At 42.8% G+C, this 20,663-nt stretch overlaps 1 long non-coding RNA gene across 3 annotated transcripts in view; it reads right to left on the bottom strand.

Moving 5' to 3' along the window:
* The window catches only part of LOC144379902 (uncharacterized), a 33,194-nt gene extending 12,597 nt beyond the window's left edge, over nt 1-20,597 (bottom strand). The window contains exons 1-3 of one of the 3 annotated variants that reach the window (XR_013443422.1): nt 20,417-20,597; nt 19,885-19,956; nt 13,591-13,859 (exon numbers count right to left, since the gene is read on the bottom strand). This is a non-coding gene — a long non-coding RNA (uncharacterized LOC144379902). The remainder of the gene's footprint in view (nt 1-13,590; nt 13,860-19,884; nt 19,957-20,416) is intronic. The other 2 variants (XR_013443421.1, XR_013443423.1) reach the window with 2 other exon arrangements.
* Nucleotides 20,598-20,663: the final 66 nt, after the last annotated feature.

The following is a 20,663-nucleotide window of genomic DNA, read 5'->3' on the forward strand; positions in this document are numbered from 1 at the left end:
TTCATATAGAACCCAGTGCTCCATGCAATACATTGCCCTCCTTAATACCCCTCACCGGGCTGACCCATCCCCCCACACCCTCCCATCTAAAACCCTCAGTTTGTTTCTCAGAGTCCACAGACTCTCATGATTTGTCTCCCCCTCTAATTTCTGCCCCTTCATTTTTCCCTTCCTTCTCCTAATGTCCTCCATGCTATTCCTTATGTTCTGCAAATAAGTGAAACCATATGGTAATTGACTTTCTCTGCTTGACTTATTTCACTTAGCATAATCTCCTCCAGTCTTAAGGGAAATTTAGAGTAGTAAAAAAAAAAAAAACCTTAACAAACAAGAAAAAGAAAGGCAAGCAAACCCAAAGCAAGTAGAAAAGAAAGAAATCATAAGGAATAGAGCAGAAATATGATAAAATACAGAACAGAAAATCAATATAGATTATCAATGGAACAAAAATGGGTTCTTGAAAAGATCAACAAAATTGACAAAGCTTACAGACTGCCCAAGAGAAAAAAAAAAAAAACCAGAAGAGTCAAATTACTAAAATCAAGACTGAATGAAAAGGTGTGCATAGTGACTTCACAAATATTAAAAAAAAAAAAGATTATAAGGGAATTCTGTGAACAATTATAGAGACAGCCAAGATAAAGATGAGAGAGACAAATTCCTAGAAATTCACAAACCTCCAAAACCATCTCAGGAAAAAATAGAAAATCTGAATAGGTCTATAGCAAGTAAAGTGATTGAGTTAGCAATAAAACTTCCCATGAAGAAAAGCCTGCAACCCAAATGGCTTCACTGGTCAATTCTGTCAAACACCGCAAGAAGAATTAACACTAATGCCTAACAAACTCTTCCAAAAAATAAGAAGAGTTAGAAAATTGACTAATGAATTCTATGAGGCCAGAATTACCCTAATACTGAAACCAGACAAAGATAACCCAAAACCAAAAATACTCCAACACTACACATCAATATCCCTTATGGATAGAAATGAAAAATCCTTAACAAAATCTTAGTAAATGAAGTCCAGCAACATAGGAAAAAGATACGCTATGACCAACTGGGATGGAAAGTGAGGCTGGTTTAATATGTGAAAACAGACTAATATAATAAAAACATTAAGAGAGTAAAGGACAGGGCGCCTGGGTGGCTCAGTTGGTTAAGCGACTGCCTTCGGCTCAGGTCATGATCCTGGAGTCTTGGGATCGAGTCCCGCATCGGGCTCCCTGCTCGGCAGGGAGTCTGCTTCTCCCTCTGACCCTCCTCCCTCTCATGCTCTCTGTCTCTCATTCTCTCTCTCTCAAATAAATAAATAAATAAAATCTTTAAAAAAAAAAAAAAAAAAGGGCGCCTGGGTGGCTCAGTCGGTTAAGTGGCTGCCTTCGGCCCAGGTCACAATCCCAGAGTCCTGGGATCGAGTCCCACATCGGGCTCCTTGCTCGGCAGGGAACCTGCTTCTCCCTCTCTCTCCCTCTGCTTGTGCTCTCTCTGTCAAATAAATAAAATCTTTAAAAAAAAAAAAAAAAAAAAAAAAAAAAAAAAGAGAGTAAAGGACATACACCATATGATCATCTCAAATGACACAGGAAAAGCACTTGACAAAATCCAATATTCTTTCATAATACAAACACTCAACAAACTAGGAATAGAAGGAAACTTCCTCAACCTGATAAAGCACCTATGAAAAACCTGTACTTAGACAGTTAGTGGTGAAAAATTGAATGATTTCCCACTAGGATCAGTAAAAAGACCATCATGCCTGCTTTTACACCACTTTTGTCCCATGTACTGGAAGCTTCAGCCAGGGTAGTTAAAGAACAAAAAGATATAAAAACATCCAGGTTTGAAAGGAAGAAGTAAAGCCATCTCTATTTGCAGAGATATGATTTGGTATTTAGAAAATTTCAAAAATGCACTTAAAAAAAAAACCTATTTGGACAAATGATGAGGTTAAGCAAGGTTTCAGGATGAAAGATCCACACACAGAAATCACTTGTATTTCTCTACAGTAGCAATGAATAATCCTAAAATAAAATAAAGAAAACCAATTCCTTTTATAATAGCATCAGAAGAGTTAAATTAGGAGCATATTTAATAAACGAAGTTCAAAACTCATACACATTACTACGAAACATTGTTGACAAAAAAAAAGATCAAAAGATCTAAAGAAATGGAAAGACATCCCATATGCATGGATTAGAAGACCCTATTGTTATGATGACAGTGCTTCCCAGGTTGTCTACATAGTCAAGAAATCGCTATCAAAATCCCAGCTACCTTTTATTTTTTATTCCCAGAAATTGACATACTCATCCTAAAATGCACATGGACATGCAAGGGACCCAGAATAGCAAAACAGTCTTGAAAAAAAAGAAAAAATAGGTACTAACAATTTCCCATTTGAAAGCTTACAACAAAGCTACAGTAATCAAGATAATGTTGTAGTGGCATAAGGACTGACAGTTGGATCAAGGGAATGGAACTGAGAGTCCAGAAATAAACCTAATATTTATGGTTGATAGATTTAGAAAAGGCTGCCAAGACAATTCAGTGGGAAACAATAGTCTTTTGAGGAAATGATGCTGGAACAAGTAAAGAACCACATGCAAAGGAACAAAGTGGACCCCTTCCTCACATGATCCAGAGGTATTGATTCTAAGGGATTTAAACCTAAGTGTGAGAGCTAAAACCACAACTAGAAGAAAACACAGGAGCAAATCTTCATGGCCTTGGATTAGCCAAGGGGTCATAGATATGACACCAAAAGCACAAGCAAGAAAAAAAGAAATAAATCTGACATCAAAATTAAAAACTGTGGAGCTTTAAATGAAAACATCGAGAAAGGGACAAGACAACCCACAGACCAGGGCAAAATGTTTGCAGATTTATATCTGATAAGGAACATAAAACCTCTTAAAACTCACTAATAATTGATTTTTTAAAATAACCCAATTTAAAAAATGTGGGCAAAGGATCTGAGCAGATATTTCTCTGAAGTAGATATGGAAATGGCCAAAAGCACACGAAAAGATGCCTAACATCATAACCATTAGGGAAAGGGGAATCAAAACCTCCATGAGCAACCACGCCCCACCCTCCAAGATGGCTGCGAGCACCAAGAGGACACAGAGAGTTGGCAAAGACGGGGAGAAATCAGCACCTTCGTACAGTGCTGGTGAAACGTGGGATGGATCAGCCACTTTGGAAAGCACTTTGGCAGTTCCTCAAAACGCTAGACACAGGAGGGGGGAAAGATGGTGGAGGAGTAGGGAACCCTATTTCAACTGGTCCCTGGAATTGAGCTGGGTATCTACCAGACCACTCTGAGCACCCACGAAACCAGCCTGAGATGTAAGAAGATCTGGATCTCTAAAAACAGATTATCGCAGGCGGTTGGTTGTGAGGTACGACGCGGAGAGCCGTGATTCTGCGGGCAGATATCGGAGGATAAACGGCGGCGGGAAGGTGCCTGGCGGTGGGGATCCTACACCGCCGGTGAGTGACAGCCTCGCGCGCTGCGGACGGGGCACAGACTCACAGACCAGTAGCGTCGGGAAAGGACTTTAGGGCAGCCCCCGGGGTGGAGGACCAGACCGGCGGGGTCGTGTGCACGCGAACTGCAGCCTCCGAGACGGAAACCCGGTGCGCCGGGTCCTGCCGGTGAACTGCAACCTCCGGGGTGGAAACCCCAAGCGGCGGAGTTGCACGCACGCGAACTGCAGTCCCTGGGACAGGACCCCAAGTGGCAGAGTCGCGAGCGCGCGAGCAGCTGGTGATTTTAGAAGCACAAAGGGCAGAGACGGGCCCGACCTGGAGGCAGGACTGGGGGCGCTGCGGAGGGGCGCACAACCCAGGACGCTGCAGTTTATAGCAGCACGGACAGAAACGGAGACACTGTGGCCTGGAGAGCTCACTGAAGAACAGACTGCGGTCTCTCTGCTCTGAGGCAGAGGGTTGGAAACGGTCTCTTCTGTCTGACTCGCGGAAGAGACGCGGAAAGCCGCCAGAGAACAAAAGCCCCAAAAACTGATTCCCGCTGAGCCCATCCCCCACCACAGCGGCGCAGGGCAACTCCGCCCAAACAGGGTTGCCTGAGTAACAGCGGCAGGCCCCTCCCGCAGAAGACAGGCTGGGAAAACAAGAGGCCAGCAACCCTAAGGTCCCAAGAAAACAGGTGCATCGTGCTTGGGTTCTGGTCAATAATTTGGACTCTATACATTCCCTCAAACACCCATCAACAGAATGACTAGGAGGAGGAGCCCCCAAAACAGAAAAGACTCAGAGATTATGACTTATGCTGCAGATTTACAAATGGATGCAGATATAACCAAGATGTCGGAGATGGAATTCAGGCTAGCAATTGTGAAGACAATGGCTAGAATGGAGAAATCAATTAATGGCAACATAGAGTCTCTAAGGGCAGAAATAAAAGGGGAATTGGCAGAACTTAAAAATGCTATCAATGAGATCCAATCCAATCTAGATAATCTAACAGCTAGGGTAACTGAGACTGAAGAGAGAATAAGCGATCTGGAAGACAGTATAACAGATAAAAAGGGAAAAGAGGAGTCCAGGGAAAAACAACTCAGAATCCATGAAAATAGAATCAGAGAAATAAGTGACACCATGAGGCGTTCCAATGTCAGAATCATTGGAATCCCAGAGGGAGTGGAGAGAGAGAGAGGGCTAGAAGATGTATTTGAGCAAATCGTAGCTGAGAACTTCCCTAATCTGGGGAATGAAACAAACATTCAAGTCCTAGAGGCAGAGAGGACCCCTCCTAAGATCAAGGAAAACAGGCCAACACCCCGGCATGTAATAGTAAAACTTGCAAATCTTAGAACCAAGGAAACCATCTTAAGGGCAGTTAGGGGGAAGAGATTCCTTACGTACAGAGGGAGGAACATCAGAATAACGTCAGACCTATCCACAGAGACCTGGCAAGCCAGAAAGGCCTGGCAAGACATATTCAGGGTACTAAACGAGAAGAACATGCAGCCAAGAATACTTTATCCGGCAAGGCTTTCATTTAGAATGGATGGAGAGATGCAGAGCTTCCACAACCGGCAGAAGTTGAAAGAATATGTGACCACTAAGCCGGCCCTGCAAGAAATATTAAGGGGGGTTATATAAAAGGAGAAAGACCCCAAGAGTGATCTACAACAGAAATTTACAGGGACAATCTATAAAAACAACATCTTCACAGGCAACATGATGACAATTAATTCATATATTTCAATAATCACTCTCAATGTGAATGGCCTAAACGCTCCCATAAAACAGCACAGGGTTGCAGATTGGATAAAAAGACAGGACCCATCCATATGCTGTCTACAAGAGACTCATTTTGTTTTATTTATTTATTTTAAAGATTTTATTTATTTATCTGAGAGAGAGAATGGGAGACAGACAGCATGAGAGGGGGAGGATCAGAGGGAGAAGCAGACTCCCCGCTGAGCAGGGAGCCCGATGTGGGACTCAATCCCGGGACTCCAGGATCATGACCTGAGCTGAAGGCAGTTGCTTAACCAACTGAGCCACCCAGGCGCCCTACAAGAGACTCATTTTGAACCTAAAGACACATCCAGACTGAAAGTGAAGGTGTGGAGATCTATCTTCCATGCCAGCGACCTCAAAGAAAGCTGGGGTAGCAATTCTTATATCAGACAAATTAGATTTTAAACTAAAGTCTGTAATAAGAGACACAGAAGGACACTATATCATTCTTAAAGGGTCTATCCAACAAGAAGATCTAACAATTGTAAATATCTATGCCCCCAACATGGGAGCAGCCATCTACATAAGCCAACTGTTAACCAAAATAAAGAGTCATATTGATAACAATACGTTAATTGTAGGAGACCTCAATACTCCACTCTCAGCAATGGACAGATCATCTAAGCAGAAAATCAACAAGGAAACAAGAGCTTTGAATGATACATTGGACCAGATGGACCTCATAGATATTTACAGAACATTCCACCCTAAAACAACAGAATACTCATTCTTCTTGAGCGCACATGGAACTTTCTCCAGAATAGACCATATACTGGGTCACAAATCAGGTCTCAACCGATACCAAAAGATTGAGATTATTCCCTGCATATTCTCAGACCATAATGCTCTAAAACTGGAACTCAATCACAAGAAAAAATTTGGCAGAAATTCAAACACTTGGAAGCGAAAGACCACTCTGCTCAAGAATGTTTGGGTCAACCAGGAAATCAAAGAAGAACTTAAACAATTCATGGAAATCAATGAGAATGAAAACACATCGGTCCAAAACCTATGGGATACTGCAAAGGCGGTCCTAAGGGGGAAATACATAGCCATCCAAGCCTCACTCAAAAAAATAGAAAAATCCCGAATTCACCAACTAACTCTACACCTTAAAGAACTAGAGAAAAAGCAACAAATGATGCCTAAGCCATGCATTAGAAGAGAAATAATTAAAATTAGAGCAGAAATCAATGAATTAGAAACCAGAAACACAATCAGATCAACGAAACTAGAAGTTGGTTCTTCAAAAGAATTAATAATATCGATAAACCACTGGCCAGACTTATCCAAAAGAAAAGAGAAAGGACCCAAATTAATAAAATTAGGAATGAAAGGGGAGAGATCACGACCAACACCAAGGAAATAGAAACAATTATTAGAAATTATTATCAACAACTATATGCCAATAAACTGAGCAATCTGGATGAAATGGAGGCCTTCCTGGAAACCTATAAGCTGCCAAGACTGAAACAGGAAGAAATTGACAACCTGAATAGGCCAATAACCAGTAACGAGATTGAAGCAGTGATCAAAAACCTCCCAAAAAACAAGAGTCCAGGGCCTGATGGATTCCCTGGGGAATTCTACCAAACATTCAAAGAAGAAATCATACCTATTCTACTGAAGCTGTTTCAAAAAATAGAAACAGAAGGAAAACTTCCAAACTCATTCTATGAGGCCAGCATTACCTTGATCCCCAAACCAGGCAAAGACCCCATCAAAAAGGAGAATTTCAGACCGATATCCCTGACGAATATGGATTCCAAAATCCTCAACAAAATCCTAGCTAATAGGATCCAACAATACATTAAAAGGATCATCCACCACGACCAAGTGGGATTTATCCCCGGGATGCAGGGGTGGTTCAACATTCGCAAATCAATCAGTGATAGAACACATTAATAAGAGGAGGGAGAAGAACCATATGGTCCTCTCAATTGATGCAGAAAAAGCATTTGACAAAATACAACATCCTTTCTTGATTAAAACTCTTCAGACTATAGGGATAGAGGGAACATTCCTCAAGTTCATAAAATCCATCTACGAAAAACCACAGCGAATAACATCCTCAATGGGGAAAAGCTGAGAGCCTTTCCCTTAAGATCAGGAACACGTCAAGGATGCCCACTCTCACCACTGTTGTTCAACATAGTACTAGAAGTCCTAGCAACAGCAATCAGACAACAAAAAGAAATAAAAGGTATTCAAATTGGCAAAGAAGAAGTCAAACTCTCTCTTTTCGCAGACGACATGATACTTTATGTGGAAAACCCAAAAGACTCCACCCCCAAATTCCTAGAACTCATCCAGCAATTCAGTAATGTGGCAGGATACAAAATCAATGCACAGAAATCAGTTGCTTTCTTATACACTAAAAACGCAACTGTTGAAAGAGAAATTAAAGAAACGATTCCATTTACAATAGCACCGAAAACCATAAGATACCTCGGAATAAACGTAACCAAAGAGGTAAAGGATCTATACTCTAGGAACTACAAAACACTCATGAAAGAAATTGAAGAAGACACAAAAAGATGGAAAAATATTCCATGCTCATGGATCGGAAGAATAAACATTGTTAAAATGTCTATGCTACCCAGAGCAATCTATACCTTCAATGCCATCCCGATCAAAATTCCAATGACATTTTTCAAAGTGCTGGAATAAACAATCCTAAAATTTGTATGGAATCAGAAAAGACCCCGAATCGCCAAGGAGATGTTGAAAAAGAAAAACAAAGCTGGGGGCATCACGTTGCCCGATTTCAAGCGATATTACAAAGCAGTGATCACCAAGACAGCATGGTACTGGCACAAAAACAGACATACAGACCAATGGAACAGAATAGAGAACCCAGATATGGACCCTCAACTCTGTGGTCAAATAATCTTTGACAAAGCAGGAAAAAACATGCAATGGAAAAAAGACAGTCTCTTCAATAAATGGTGCTGGGAAAATTGGACAGCCACATGCAGAAGAATGAAACTCGACCACTCTCTAACACCATTCACAAAGATAAACTCAAAGTGGATGAAAGACCTCAATGTGAGACAGGAATCCATCAAAATCCTAGAGGACGGGGCGCCTGGGTGGCTCAGTCGTTAAGCGTCTGCCTTCGGCTCAGGTCATGATCTCAGAGTCCTGGGATCGAGCCCTGCATCGGGCTCCCTGCTCCGCGGGAGGCCTGCTTCTCCCTCTCCCTCTGCCCCTGCTTGCGTTCCCTCTCTCACTGTGTCTCTCTCTCTGAAATAAATAAATAAAATCTTTAAAAAAAAAAAAAAATCCTAGAGGAGAACATAGGCAGTAACCTCTTTGACATCGCCCATAGCAACTTCTTTGACACATCTCCAAAAGCTAGTGAAACAAAAGCAAAAATGAACTTTTGGGACTTCATCAAGATAAAAAGCTTCTGCACAGCAAAGGAAACAGTCAACAAAACTAAGAGGCAACCCACACAATGGGAGAAGATATTTGCAAATGACACTACAGATAAAGGGCTGATATCCAAAATCTATAAAGAACTTCTCAAACTCAACACCCAAAAAACAAATAATCAAGTCAAAAAGTGGGCAGAAGAGATGAACAGATACTTCTCTGAAGAAGACATACAAACGGCTAACAGACACATGAAAAAATGTTCATCATCATTAGCCATCAGGGAAATCCAAATCAAAACCACACTGAGATACCACCTTACACCAGTTAGAATGGCAACAATGGACAGGGAAAGAAACAACAGGAGAGGTTGGAGAGGTTGTGGAGAAAGGGGAACCCTCTTACACTGTTGGTGGGAATGCAAGCTGGTACAGCCACTTTGGAAAACAGTGTGGAGGTTCCTCAAAAATTTAAAAATAGAGCTACCCTATGACCCAGCAATTGCACTACTGGGTATTTACCCCAAAGACACAGATGTAGTGAAAAGAAAGGCCATATGCACCCCAATGTTCATAGCAGCAATGTCCGCAATAGCCAAACTGTGGAAAGAGCCGAGATGCCCTTCAACAGATGAATGGATAAAGAAGATGTGGTCCATATATACAATGGAATATTACTCAGCCATCAAAAAAGATGAATACCCAACTTTTACATCCACATGGATGGGACTGGAGGAGATTATGCTAAGTGAAATAAGTCAAGCAGAGAAAGTCAATTATCATATGGTTTCACTTATTTGTGGAACATAAGGAATAATAACATGGAGGACATTAAGAGAAGGAAGGGAAAAATGGGCGGGGGGAATTGGAGGGAGAGATGAACCATGAGAGACTATGGACCTGAGAAACAAACAGGGTTTTAGAGGGGAGGGGGGAGGGGGGATTGGTTAGCCCGGTGATGGGTATTAAGGAGGGCACGTACTGCATGGAGCACTGGGTGTTATACGAAAACAATAGATCGTGGATCACTACATCAAAAACTAATGATGTATTGTATGGTGACTAACATAACATAATAAAATTAAAAAAAAAAAAAAAAAAAAAAAAAACGCTAGACACAGAGGTATCAGCTAGCCTGGAAGTTCTGCTCCTCAGTTTCTACCCAACAGAAATGAAAACACAGAAACTTTGTATATAAATGGGTATCGCAGCATTACTGGTCATCCCTCCAAAGTGGAAGCAAGCCAAGTGCCCACGTACTGATGAGTTGGTAGTCTGTGCTCTATCCATGCAGTGGAATCCAACAATAACATAGAACAAATTTCAGAAACATGCTACCATGTGGATGAACGTGGAAAGTACATGAAATGAAAGAAGCAGTCACAAAATACCACCTATTGTACGATGCCCTCTGTCTCAAGTGCCCAGGGGCAGATCTATAGAGAGAAAGTAAATTAGTGTTTGCCTGGGGCAGGAGTGTGCAGGCAACGTGGGGGGTGAACCTCAAGGTACATTGTCTCTGTTGGGGGTGATGAAATTGTTCTAAATTTCGATTTGAGATGGATATACTAAATATACTAAAATATATTATGTATAAAAATATATATGGAAAATATGTAAAATAAAATATACTAAAATAGCATATACTGAATATACTAAAAACCAAAGAATTGTAAACTTTAACTGGTGAATTGTATGGCATATGAATTCTCTCTCTCTCTCCATATGCCTACATATATATTTAAAGAATCAGCACTCGATTCTGAATGATTCTCAGGACCACTTTACCATTGACATCAAGTTTGTGAGTGTTCAAATATCACTGAGAAGCTCACGTTGGCCTGGTACCGAAACAAACTCCAGATGCACTAAAGAGTTGATGGGAACCATGGAAGCATGACAATTTGGAAGACATTCTGGGTCCTCGCTGGGCGCCTGGACGGGAAGCAGAGACGCCGCAGAGCGACAGGTTTGACCACGCCATTTTAGCAAAGGAAACTCAGAGACAGACAACAGAACAGGGAAACCATGGACCCCAAGTCAGGTGGGACATGACATCTTGATGTATACAGAGCTCTCACCTATCACCCCCAGGACGCTAAGACCCCGCGAGAAACAGCACCGTGTACAGTCACAGGCATTTGATGGCACAGTAGAGATGTGAGGTTTGCGGACCAAAGGCTAGTGACATGTATTCTCACCTAACAAATCAGGCAAGATGGAAATGTGGAAGCAGAGAGGCCATGAGACCCGCATCCTGGTCCCCAGGGCATGACGTGTCAATGAGTTTCAGTTTCTCCAAGCACAAAACGCTCATGTCCTTTGAGCCAGGGAGTCTGCTTCTAGCATTCTCTCCCAAGGAGAGATCAGAGAGGTTGTAAGGGATTTGCAACACGGTTCACAGAGGCTTTATTTAGGACGGCAAGGCCCTACACCGCGCGTCCGTGCCAGTATCTCCCGCCCAGGTCAAACAGGAGGGGGAACCCCAAGGGTGGTTTCTGAAAGTTCCCCGCCACCTGGACCCAGCCCCGCATCTGGTACCATATAATAATATTAAAAAAAAAAAAGAATTCCAAACACATTTTTCACAGACATAAGGCAAGGAATCTTTAATATTTGTATGGAACCACAGAAGACTCTGAATAGCAATCTTTTTTTTTTTTTTATGTTATGTTAGTCACCATACAATACATCATTAGTTTTTGATGTGGTGATCCACGATCCACTGTTTTCGTATAACACCCAGTGCTCCATGCAGTACGTGCCCTCCTTAATACCCATCACCAGGCTAACCAATCCCCCCTCCCCTCTAAAACCCTGTTTGTTTCTCAAAGTCCATAGTCTGTCATGGTTCATCTCTCCCTCTGATTCCCCCCCCTTCATTTTTCCCTTCCTTCTCCTAATGTCCTCCATGTTATTCCTTATGTTCCACAAATAAGTGAAACCGTATGATAATTGACTTTCTCTGCTTGACTTATTTCACTTAGCATAATCTCCTCCAGTCCCATCCATGTGGATGTAAAAGTTGGGTATTCATCCTTTCTGATGGCTGAGTAATATTCCATTGTATATATGGACCACATCTTCTTTATCCATTCATCTGTTGAAGGGCATCTCGGCTCTTTCCAGAGTTTTAGCCAAAGCAATCTTAAAAACAAAGCTGGAGGCATGAGACTCCCCGGTCTCAAACTCTATTATAAAGCTATAGTGATCGCTGGCATACTGGCATAAACACAGACACACAGATCACCAAAACGAAGAGAGAGCCCAGAAGGAAACCCACACATCTATGGTCCAGTACCTTATGACCAAGGAGCCAAGAAAATACAAGGAGGAAAGAACAGTCTCTTTAATCAAGGGTGCTGGGAAAACTGGACAGCCCCATGCAAAAGAATGAAACTGCACCACTATCTTACATTATACACAAAAATTAACTCCAAATGCATTCAAGACTTGAATATAGGACGTGAAACCCTAAAACTCTTAGCAGAAAACATATGGGAAAAGCTGCTCGACATAGGTCCTGGTAGTGATTTCTGTCGCTCATACTCCAAAAGCAAAGGCAACAAAAGCAAAAATAAGTAAGCACATCTACATCAAACTCAAAAGCTCCTGCCCAGCAAAGAAAATCACCAACAAAATAAATAGGCAACCTACCGCCTGGGAGAAAAGATTTGCAGATCAAAAGATCTGATAAAAGGTTAATATCCAGTATATAAAAAAAAACTCCTAAAACTCAGTAACAACAAGAAAAAACAAACTGTGGTTAAAAAGTGGAAGGATTGTCCAAATGGACATTATCCAGAGAAGACATCCAGAGAGCCAACAGGTACATGAAAAGATGCTCAACATCATTAATCATCAGGGAAATGCAAATATAAACAACAATGGGATACCACCTCACACTGGTTAGAAGGGTTAGTATCAAAAAGACAAGAAATAACAAATGTTAGCAAGGATGTGGGGGAACAGAAACCCCGGTACACTGTTCGTGGGAATGTAAGTAGGTGCATCCACTGTGGAAAACAGTATGCAGGCTCCTCAAAACATTAAAACTAGAACAACCCTACAATCCAGCAATTTCTGTTCTGGCCATTTATCCAAGGAAAACAAAAACACCTATTTGAAAAGATATATGAACCCCCATGTTCACTGCAGCATTATTTATAACAGCTAAGATAGGAGGACAACCTACATGTCCATGGAGGGATGAATCGATAAAGAATATGTGGTGCATGTAGACACTGCAATACTCTTCAGCCATAACAAAAAACGAAATCTTTCTTTTTTGCAACAACATGGTTGGACCCTGAGGGCACAAAGCTAAGTGAAAGAAGTCAAAGACAAATACTCTATGACATCACTTTTATATGGAATCTAAGAAACAAAAAAACTGAGCTTAAAGATACAGTGATCAGATTGGTGATTGACGGGCAGGGGGATGAGTGTGAAATGGGTGTCAGGAGTCAAAAGGTACAAACTTACAGGTATAAAATAAGTAAGTCACAGAATGTAACGTACAACATGGTGACTATAGTTAATAACACTGTATAGCAAGCTTGGAAGTTGCTAAGAGAGTAATCTTACAAGTTATCCTAAGGAAAAGGTTTTGTAAAACAAACCAAGACAAAACTGGATTTAAACAGATAAGCCATACACCATTGTTCAGGGGACTCAGAAAGTGCACAGAACTGCCAAAATCTGTGTGGGAAACTGCCCTCCTGTTCCTCACAGAGGCTAAAGGAGAGCTCTGTACACTGGTGAGTGCGTGCACAGAACAGCATGTAAAGTGCTGGGCTCCTCTCTACTCAGAGCAGTGGGCCCTGCATCCCGCTTAGGGGTACAGGAAGAAGCAGGGAGTTCCTGGGGGATACTGAAGAAGGTGAGGAAGAAGAACAATGCAGGACAGAACAATGCAGAACAATGGAAAGTGCCTTACCAGTTTTCCAAATCCCTGGGCATGTTCCATCGCGTAGGTGTCTTTTGATCTCCTACAAAAGGTCACTGCTGCTGTCTACTCAGGCTCTTGCGGCTGGGAAGCCAACTTCTTTAATTCACTGGTAATCTCTGAGTCATCACTGTCTCTTGACCATCATTCTAGAGGGAGAGGAGCCCATAAAATTGGTCTCACTTCTCTCAGTTGGGATGGTCCTTCAGCTGTTGATCTGAATCACTAACCACCACCGTTACATCTGTGCCCGGAGAGCACTGCAAGTGAATAATGACAATGATGGTAACAAATAGGGAACACTTATTCCTTGTGTTAGGCCCTGTTCTAAGCTGTAAGGTGCAGAGCCAAGCATGGAGGCATGAGGGTTTCGGATACGCCCCAATCATGGAGAGCTTGGAAGCACAGGTTTTGGAGCCACAAAGACAAGGGCTTGAAATCTGGTTCCAAACATTATCTGTGTCTCTAAGACTCGGAGCCCTATCAGGATCCTAGCCCACTGAGATTGAACAACTGATAAACTGTGTAGAATGCTTATGCCAGCGCCAGGCACAGAGCAGCTCCTCAATTAACTCACGATGATAATCATGAGGGTGACAATCACGTTGGTGTCCCTTCCCCGGTGCTAGTGATAACAATAACCAATACTTCTACAATATTAATCCCAAACGCTGGTACTGCACTTATCCCGTGCCAGGAACTGGGGTTTACATTGACACTGGAAATGGGTTCCATTTACTAATTCATTAAATCCTCAAAACAAGCCTATATAGGTACTATTTGCAGGTCCATCTCTCAAATGAGAATTCTGAGGCACGGAAATTACCTATCTTGCTCAAGGTCACGCAGCTGGAAGTGCAATAAGAGGAATGACAACCTGTACTCTGAACCAGTCTAGACGAAGCCCATTACCTACGTTAAATCTGCACCATAACCCTAAGGTTTTGCTGTTCTCCCCAGCTTACAGATGGAGAAACTGAGGCTCAGGCCCAGGGCCGAGGCCGAACTCACCTGGCCTCCCCAATGGGAGGAAGCACGACTTGGCAGTCCACCTCAGGCTCGGCCTCCGGGTCCTGGGCTGACCCCTCCGTCCCCTGCGGACGCCGCATTGCAGAGCACCTTCTCCTCGGAGCCACAGCTTGCCAGGGTTCCAAGGACGCCGCTGCCGCCGGCTGCCGCCGCTGCCCTCACTGATGCACAGTGAACTCGCTGCCGATGCTGCCGCCGCAGGCCCCACTGCCGCCCACGGCCGCGACTAGCGCCCCCCGCTGCTGCTGCTCCCCCGCTGCCGCCCGCAGTCTCGGCCTCCGCCGCCGCCGCCACCTGCTACTGCCGCTGCGGAACGCTGACGCCACCCCTTCCGTCAGGGCTGCTGCCGCAGCTGATGTCACCCCTACCGCCTCTCCCACCGCCGCCGCTGACTCTGCGGCCACCCGCTGGCGCCGCTGCTGCACACTGCCGCCCCCTAACGCCGCCCCCACCGCCACTGCCGCCTGCTGACGCCCCCGACGGCGCTGCCTCCGCCGCCGCCGCTTCCTGCCGCCCTGCCCGCCCCGGCCGCCTGCCGCCTGCCTGCAGCACCTGCCTGCCGCCGCCCAAGGCGGACGCTCCACCGACTGAGCCACCCAGGCTCCCCTCTGCCTTTAGATAGTGTGGTTAGTCCACTGACTTTAATTATTGGAATGGCTTGCTTCATGTCTACTTTCTATTTGTTATGTCTTTGTCCCTTGTTCCCTTTGCTTCACCTTTTATACCTTCTTTTGGATTAATCAAGTAATTTTTAGGACTCAATTTTATCTCATTTGTTGGTTTTTTAAGTATACCTCTTGTGTGTGTGTTTTTCTTTTAGCAATTGTATTATCATATGCATTTTTAGTTTATCACAATACCTTAAATTAATATTATACTACTTTACAGAAAACAAACTTATATTACAGTGTAATTCCATTTACTCCCCTTTGTGCTATTATTGCCATTTATTTTATTTCTTCATATAAGCCCTATAATACTTTATGTTTTTGCCTTAAACAATTTATAGATTTTTTTTTAAAGAGTTTATTTATTCATTTGACAGAGAGTGAAAGCAAGAGAGATCACAAAAGGAGAGGAAGAAGCAGACTCGCCTCTGGGCAGAGAGCCGATGCAGGACTCGAACCCAGGACCCTGGGATCAGGACTTGAGCCAAAGGCAGGTGCTTAACCGACTGAGCCACTCAGGCACCCCTAGATTTTAAGAAACTTAAGAAGTATAGTATTTGGCATGTACTCACAAGTTTACCCTTTAGTAATCTCCATTCCTTCCTGAAGACCTGGACTTTTATCTGAGATAATTTTCCTTCAGCCAAAGAAATTCATTGGCATCTGAATATTGCTTTTAATGAATTCTCTCAGGTTTTGATTTTCTGAAATATCTCAATATGTATTGCTTTTCACTTTTAAATATGTTTTCGTGAACACAGGACTCTTGATTGTCAAATTGAGGGGTTTATTTTTATAGCACTGAAGATTGACTTGTCTTCCTGGCTGCCATTGTTTCTGACAAGAAGTCATCTGTAATTCTTTTTACTATTTCCCTAATGGACTGTCTGTTGTTATTTTTGCTTTCCATCCTTTGTTTTCAGTAGTTTGACTAGGTGTGATCTCCTCTGTGTTTACCCTCTCTGGAGTTCGCTAAGTTTTTTGGATTTCAGGGTTGATGTCTTTCCTCAATTTGGGAAAAATATGGCTGCTATCTCTTCAGATAATTCTTCTGCTCCATTCTTTCCTCTCCTTCTAAGACTCCAATTACATATGCATCAGATCAGTGATTCTCAAAGTGAAATGTGGTATAGGGATTCTGGAATTCTTAAAGACCCTTTTAGGAGATCCACAGGATAATTTTTTTTTTAAGAATACTCTCATAGGTCTTCAATGTAGTTTTCTAGAATCTATATGATGTGTGATATCACAAAATATTGAACGCTGAAGCAGGTATGAGGATCTAGCTGTCTTCTATTACATTAAAGAGATTTGAAAAAAAAGAATGTCAATGCCACTCTTCTCACTACTTTTGTTTTGGAAAATACAGGATTTTTATTCCATTTTTAAAATGTCATTTATATTAAAATGTTTTATGGGTTGTGTGCTCCCCAAAATTCATACGTTGAGGTCTTCATGCCTGGTATGTGAGAATGTGACCTTACTTAGAGATAAGGTCTTTGCAGGGGCATTCAAATTAAAATGAAGCCAGTTAAGCATCCCACTCATGATTTCAGTTCAGTCATGATCTCAGGGTCATGGGATTGAGCCCCATGTTGGGCTCCTCATTTGGTGGGGAGTCTGCTGGAGATTCTCTGTCTCCCTCGCCCTCTCTCAAATAAATAAATAAATCTTTTTAAAAAATAAAATATAATGAATGAGGTCTTTAGGTTGGGCCCCAATCCAATATTACTAGTGTCGTTATAGGAAAGGGGAAATTTGGAGACACACACACACACAGAAAGCATGCCATGTGAAGATGAAGGCAGGGACTGGAGTGATGCTTCTATAAGCCAAGAAATGAGAAAGATTGAAGCAAACCAGAAGCTATGGGAGAGTCATTGAACAGATTCTTCCTTCTAATCCTCAGAAGGCACAAGCCCTGCTGACACCTTGATCTCAGATTTCTAGCCTCCAGAACAATGAGGTAATATATTTCTGTTGTTTAAACCACTTAGTTTATGGTATTTTGCTACAGCAGTCCTGGGAAACTAATACAATATGTATTTGGCTTATTGTTATTTTATTAATAAATGTTTCTAAAATTCCTCAGTTTTAATTTCAAACACAGTAAATATAGATAGATATGACTCACATAAGCAAAAACCCTTTAGGGTTCTCAGTAATTTTAAGAGCGTAAAGGGCTCCTAAGACCAAAAAGTTGAAGAGCTATTGTGTTGGACCATGATCACACTGTCCCACAAATCTCAGATGATTTGTTCTTCTTTCTTTTTTATTCCCACTTCAGTTTTTCTCTGTATTTCAGTTAGGATAATTTCTACTGACCCATTTTCATCAATGAATTTTTCAATTTGGTTCTTTTTAAAAATCTGTTCCTCTGCTGAGGCTCTTCATCCACTTACTTGTTTGACCTATATTTTCTTGTAAATTCTTTCACATAATTATAGTAGTTTTGTTAAATGCTTAGTTAATTCCTTCATCTGAGTCCCCTGTGGGTTTCTTTACATAGACATTTTTTTTTCCTTGACTATGGGTCATACTTTCCTGCTTTTTTGCATGTCTAGTAATTTTTTATTTATTTTATATTGGCCATTGGATGATGCTGTGAAAGGATTCTGGATTCTGTTATTTTCCTTTAAAGAGTGTTGAGTTTCATTCAGGCAAGCAGTTAAGTTGTTCACAATGATCCTGTGAGATCTTGGTTTTAGGCTTTCTTAAGGTAGGTCTATTTTGGTTTTGCCCTTAGTCCTAAGGCATAGTCCTTAACATTGGGCTATATCTTTACACTAAGGCCTGCACCTTCTGGGATTCCAATGGAAAGCTCCAGGTATTTAATAAATCCCTTGGTGAGGGGCGCCTGGGTGGCTCAGTTGGTTAAGCGACTGCCTTCGGCTCAGGTCATGATCCTGGAGTCCCTGGATCGAGTCCCGCATCGGGCTCCCTGCTCGGCAGGGAGTCTGCTTCTCCCTCTGACCCTCCCCCCTCTCATGTGCTTGCTCTCTCTCATTCTCTCTCTCTCAAATAAATAAATAAAAAATCTTTAAAAAAAAAAAAAATAAATCCCTTGGTGAGAGTTACCAAACTCTGTTGAACTCTCCATTCAGCTTTTTAGCCTTCCAAATGATGCTTAGAGGAAAGCATCCTTTGAGTTGTGTGCAGTTTAGGAGTCACTCAAGAATTTAAGGGGAATTTTTATGCAGATTTTGAGGCTTATCCCTATTTGGCTATCTCCAAATTCCTGGATTTTTTCCTCTCAATTTAGAACCATTCTGAAAGCCCTGAAACTCTGGCCTCTGTATCATCAGCCCATTATCTTCTTGAGATCTATTCCTCTGTGCAAGTTTATAACTATTATTGGCAAGAGGATTAGTCTGATACAAGCTACCTGTACAAGTACTTGGAACAGGTATTTAGGTTATAACACCAAACAATAATGTAATAAGACATTACATTAATGTCTTTAATGTGTTTTGGTCTTTAAAATCTTCCAATTTTAAGTGCTTTTTTTTTTTTATTGAGGTATAATTGACAGACAATATTATATTAGTTCCAGGCACGTAACATATTAAGTCAACATTTGTACACATTGTGAGCTTTTTACTTTTAAAATGGTATATATACCCATATTTCTCTGGAACTCCACATGGCCCTGCTAATCAGCCCTCAGGATTTTACATGGATGACCCTAAGGAGTCAGAAAGTAAGCTAGGACATCTCTTTACCTAGTGAGAGTCTTACACTACCTATTCTCAATTAAATGCCTTTCACAGCTCCAGAATTCTACAGTTAATATTAGAGCAATAACTGTACCCTCCCATCCACTTCCTTATATTAGGCTGGACACATCCCTGTAGCTACTGTCTTGTTACTTTTCAGGACTGGTAGGCAGAGATATGGGTGGACAGAGCACTCAATATATAGAGTTCCTGGGATTGTACTGATTTACATACAGTCACACAACCAGATCCATGACATCAATATGTACACAGGGGCACAGATTCACAAAGATGCACACACTGATGAGCACTGTGGGTACACACAAACACACTGAGTGACATACAGGGGAACATATACAGCACACACACACAGTCATACCGGACCTGTGATACCCACCCAGACACAAACCAGAATTGTGAGAGAACAGCTACACACACACACAGGTTTACAGATTCACCTGCACAAGACATGTACACACTGCCACACACAGACTGAAACAAACTCACCCAGATCTGTAAGACCCATAGAGACACAAATGCATACACAGGTTCAAGCATACACAAGGACTCACACATTAACCAGCCCTGTAATGCAACAGCCACTCACCACTATACTCACAGATTCACAACCAGATTTGTGAGATTCAGGTGCACACAGTCCCACACCCACCCAGGTTCCTGCCCTGGGGTTGCTATTGAACGCTGTTCCTGCACTGGGCACAGCTCACTGGTATCAAGTGAGAACCTATGGCCAAGCCTACCTGGAGTCAAGGTCGGGGTCTGAAAAGTTTCCAGTCTGCACCCCCTCTGCCCCACCCCAAACTAGCTCTCAGTAGGAAGCTGTTAATGAACTTTCTTCTGGAGTTACTCACCTGGGTTCAAAGCCTGGCTCCACCTTTTCCTGGCTGTGTGACCTGGGACGCTGTGCCAAATTTTCTCCATCTCTAAAACGAAGGTAATAATAGTTACCAAACCTCACTGAGCTGTTGTGAATGTTCTGCCAGAAAATACATGTTAAGCCCTTTCCAGGTAGGAAACGTTCCTAGCGTGTGGCTGGTGCTCAATAAATATTGGCGTCATCACTGTGTTAAAGTCAGAGCACTGGGCCAGAGCTGCGCCACAGCCCAGGCCCTCCTTCCCAAGCTCCTGAGGGTGGGCAGCCACGAGGCATGACAACTGGGCTGGAGCGCTCCCTCCTCCAGGGTCCCAGGTGCACGCCCACCACCTCTAGGGTCCCTAAGGCCAAAGGCCTGAGTCTTTTCGCAAAGATGAATGCGGGTCGGAGCCCACCTGACTCCACCTGAAGACATGGACGAACTGACAAGATAATTCCACGTTTCTGGGCACCGCTCTCTCGCACCCTCAATGAGACACAAACACCGCCCCACATAAACACACACTCACCGAGATAAAAGCGCCTTTTGCATCAGTGGGTGGGAAGGAGAGTGGGGCGGGGCCAGAGCCCTTGGTCGCTCGGCCGGGAACTACATTTCCCAGAAGGCTCTGCTATAAGCCCGTTTGCGTCAGGGCGCAAGGGCTGCTCCGGGACCCTGACGCCCTCTGGGAAATGGAGTCCGCGCCAGCGCGACGCAAAGACTACCGGAAGTTGTAGTTCGCGCCTGCCCGCGCAGGCGCACTTTCCCGCAGCGGT

The sequence above is a fragment of the Halichoerus grypus genome, chromosome 13 (assembly GCF_964656455.1).
Source record: "Halichoerus grypus chromosome 13, mHalGry1.hap1.1, whole genome shotgun sequence".
Classification (NCBI taxonomy): Eukaryota; Metazoa; Chordata; class Mammalia; order Carnivora; family Phocidae; genus Halichoerus; species Halichoerus grypus.